This window comes from Cetorhinus maximus, chromosome 4 (assembly GCF_964194155.1).
Source record: "Cetorhinus maximus chromosome 4, sCetMax3.hap1.1, whole genome shotgun sequence".
In the NCBI taxonomy this organism is placed as follows: domain Eukaryota; kingdom Metazoa; phylum Chordata; class Chondrichthyes; order Lamniformes; family Cetorhinidae; genus Cetorhinus; species Cetorhinus maximus.
The window spans coordinates 15793796-15798218 of NC_135882.1; the positions used below are offsets into that span (position 1 = coordinate 15793796).

Sequence of the window (4423 nt, forward strand, 5' to 3'; positions counted from 1 at the left end):
ATGGTTTACAGGAAGCACATGGTGGAACCTGCACCTATTTTCAACAAGCATAGCTTCCAGTAAGCCAATCAGGGGTCATACCAGGGGGAATTCCAGTGAAGTTATGGTAACTGAGCAGGAGCACCAATGATGAAATTTCTGGCTGTTATCTATTATACATTAAACATGAGCAGTCTGAGGATTATGGGCCGCAACTATAAGGAATGGATGGCATAATATTACATAACATGTTAACTGCATTGATGATATCATCTAAAATCGATCTCTTAAATAACCCAAATGAGTCCATCAAAAAAGTCTAAATAGGAGTAGGCCACATGAAAACGTTAACTCAAAATGCAGCATCTCTGCATTACAAACCAGCGTTACCTTCTGTAAGTCAGAGAGAGTCAGATTCCTGGAGTGATGCTGCGTAGGTGGCCTGGAAATGGAGAGTGCAATGTAAAAATTAAAGGAAAATATAAAAGGAATCCTGTCCCCCCCACCCCTGCCCCCCACCCTCCCAGATGAACAGAAACACAGCTCCATAGTTCCAACCACTGAGCAGAAACAAATCCCCACCAGCTTCTCCTCACTCATGAATCAGAGACAACTCCCACAGCTAACTCTTCTTATAACCCCTTGCCCCCACCAAGCAGAAAAGGGGGTTTCTGACACAGCTCCAGCGAAGTTACGGCATGATTTTTACTCTTATAGTAAGCACTTGTTATCCCAGTCATATTCCCTCTGTGATCCGGGAAAATTGGACAGTGTTCAGCAGGGAGGAGTGGCAAATTCTTTGGTGGGACTTGTATTTTAATTTTTTTACATGCTCGTCACAGAAGCATGGAGCAGAAAAGGAGGCCATTTGGCCCATCGTGCCTTTGCTGGCTCTTTGAAAGAGCTATCCAATTAGCCTCACCCACCTGCACCTTCCCCATAGCCCTGCAAATTCCTCCTTTCTAAGTATATCTTCCAAATCCCTTCTGAAAGTTATGACTGAACCTGCTACCACCATCTTTTCAAATTAGGCATTCAGGTGGTAAGAAATAATTCTCCTCATCACCCCATGGATGTTTGGCCTGTGTTGCCTGGTTGCTGACCCCGATGCCAATGGAAATAGTTTCTCCCAACTTACTCTATCAATGCACCTCCATTTTTAAGATCAAATCTGCCAACAGGCTGGCATTTAAAATGCTGTGGCTCCAAAAGTCTTTGAGCTCAGGGAGGGCGGGTTGGCTGGGGGCATGACGCTAGACTGGAGTACAGTGCTTACTGGGAATCTGTTCCATTTGCTTTGGACCTTTTAAGTCCCAGTGATGGGGCTTTGGTCAGATCGGCAGCCGGTTATCCTCCCCCGACATCAGGATCGTGCCTATGTGATTCCCAGGAAAACCCTTTAGTATCCACCTGAACAGATAATATTCCTCCAATGTTAAAATGTGAAATGACTCAGCTCCTGAATTCCTGTAAGGACTGTCGCGCTTCCAAAAATCTAGCGTTCTGGCAGTATTGCACTGGAGTCGTAGCCAAATGATAAGCTCCAAATTTCTGAGGTAACTGGGCTACCAACTGGAGCCAAGGTGACACGTACAGTCCACACATGGATGGACAGCAGCAACACACGTTATGCCACATGCCCTCTTGAGTTTTTAAATTTTTGTGCATTGAACTGAAGTTGAACTGATGCCAGGGAATCCATTAAGGCTTGTTGTGGAAAAAACAGAGATGGTTGCTGGGAGGTGGCTGTTATCTCCTGCAAGGGATCAAATTCACTTGTTAAGTGAGTCATACTCAAAATTACCATCAAAGGCCAAAGCTACACTCCTTACAGGAATTCAGGAGCTGAGTCATTTCACATTTTAACATTGGAGGAATACAGCGATGGCTACTGATCCTAAACCGATGGCCCCAAGCAAAGGAAGGTAAATGTGGAGAAAAATAGGCCTGAAAATTGGATCATGCCATTAATCGGGCAATTCATGACCTGCTTGTGTCGGTCCCTGTGAAGGTGGGCAGCTCCAGAATTTGGTGCTGCCACCTCATTCTCATGGCTATAGGGTAGGGCAGAATGGCCCCCATGCTGTGGCTTGCCTTTGCGCTCAGCAGGGGGCCCAACAGTATTGTGCTGACAGCACATGGTGCAGCCAACCTTCTGTTCTTAAACGCGGTCTGTCACTCTTAAATGGAAGGTGCACTGAATGGCAGGAGGTTGCTGCCAAATTCCGTTGCTGCAATTCTAAACGAGGAAAATAGGACCCAGGACAGAGAGGGTCTCCAGGGTCATGGATGTGGCACTGGAGGCTTTAGTGATGGAGGTGGGCAGATGGCGGGGGGCACCATGTTTCCATGGGTGGCCAAGAATTCCTCAAGGATTGGCTCAGAAGGGATTGGGACCAGATGACCAGGGAAGTCAATTCCCAGAATCTGACCCCAGGACCTGGCAACTGTACCACGGCGGCGACGGGAGCAGGTGGTTAAAATGTCAGCTCATCTCCAGTGGATGATCATCCGGAACTGCTCCAGTTTCCTGATTAAAAGGAACAAGCAGGTCTACAGCACCGAGCCCAACAACTTGAAGTCCAGAAACCCTTTCCGTTACAATGGGCTTATTCACCGCCAAACTGTAGGCGTAGAGCCAGCAGCCGACGGAAAAGGAGTGGTGGTTGTCCTCAAAAAGCGGGCAGGTCAACGCAAACCAGGGACATCCTATGAAAAGATCACCATCAACAAGAATGGCCGCGCCACCCTGAACAGTTTGCGACACATCATCCGTAAGAACAACTACCGAAAGGATCTTCGCATGGCTGCACTTCGTCGAGTCAGTGCCATTCTGAAGAGTCAGAAACCAGTTGTGGTCAAGAAGAAGCGCACTCAGGCTACCAAGAGCGCATGAACTTGTAAAAGATTTTACATGATTCGTAATAAAGGAAAATTTTAAGTAAAAAAAAAAAGTCTAATGACCTGACGTAGATGGTCAAGGTCAGTAGACGCATCTTCACTTGGCATCTCCTATTACTTACACTACCAACCTCTCAAGCTGCTCGATGCAGCACAATGCACACCTATCACTCAGTGATCAGGATTCATACCTAACATCCAAATGCACTACCTCAGGCTCACAGACCTACCACTGCTGCCAGCCTCATGCCCACCTCTCGCTGCCTTTGCATTGAGTTCTCTAGCTATTGAGTTATGGCAGACACATCACCTAAACACAGTACACCACAATCAGTGACACTCTTCCCTCTCTCTTGCAGAACAAGGTGACACACAATTGAATGGAGCAGAGCAGTACCAACAGGGGACAAGGACGTCTGAATCTCCTGAGCCCTTCAGAGGGAATGACTCTCAGCATCATGGGGAGGGCTGTGACAGAACCCATGGTATCTGGCATCACTGAGAACACTGAGGATGACTGTATGTTCCTACCTCTTGCCCCTTCTCAACTCCAGCTCATCCTCATCCTGCTATCTGGCATGAAGACTATGCTGCTGCTGGTTTGACTATGGACGTCTTCCTTCCAACCCCAACCGCCTCCCCTCACCCCAGCCTTCCCCATCTGAGTTCCTGTTTTCAGTTGCCCGAGCGCTGCAGCCTGCCCAGCCACAGCAGGCAAGGAGGAAAAGGAGAGAGGGCAGCAGCAACAGCACTGATGAAGAGGCCCCGTCACTCGATCTGAAACTCGCAGCCACCAGCTAGGACATTGGAACTGCACGTGTCTTGGAGGCTAGAGTAGGGTTGGGATCAGCGCATGGTGAGCCATCGGGCACAAGTGGGCTGCAGCCATGCCAGGAGTAAAGGACTGTTCATGTGCCAGCTCATTAGATAGCATGGTCGCAAAGCGGCCGGCTATAGGGGACTCAGATGGGGAACTGAAAGAGGCAGCATGCTGGAGAATGCTGATGGACATGCACATCGCGATACTGGCTGCAATGGCTGGCCTTCCAGAAGGCCTCCTGTCACTCTCAAGGAGCATGGAGGAGTTTGGCTCTAAGACACAACATATCGCGCAGAGCCTACCCTCTCGCAACTTCTATTCCATCGCCCTGTCAAGCTGCAGGTGCCAGAGGGACTACAGCACTAGGGTTGCAGTCAGGGCCCAGGAGAGGGAAGTGTAAACGGTGCTAATCACTGGTGCCTGTGCCTTCGAGCGGGCCCGGGGGTGGGGGTGGTTGGCCCAGGCTTAGGCAGCACTGCCCCCCTCTCATGTGGCCGCCTCACACCTCGCTGAGACCACACACAAGCGTGCGGTGGGCGCTCCACTCCGGGACAAAGCTCCAGCGCTCGAGATCCGATTGCCCTGGAGGGAGAGCCCGAGTCCATGTGGCCGTTTGTTTTGACGGCCAGGTTGCATTCTGGGTGATGTAGCTCTCACTTGGCTGTGCTCTCACCCTCCCACGCAGGGCACCGGGTCACCCAAGGACTGCAGGAGTCAAGATGG

The 4423-nt window shown here is 49.9% G+C and overlaps 1 pseudogene; it reads left to right on the plus strand.

Moving 5' to 3' along the window:
• Nucleotides 1–2440: 2440 nt before the first annotated feature.
• Nucleotides 2441–2933, plus strand: LOC144679300 (large ribosomal subunit protein eL28 pseudogene; annotated as a pseudogene).
• Nucleotides 2934–4423: the final 1490 nt, after the last annotated feature.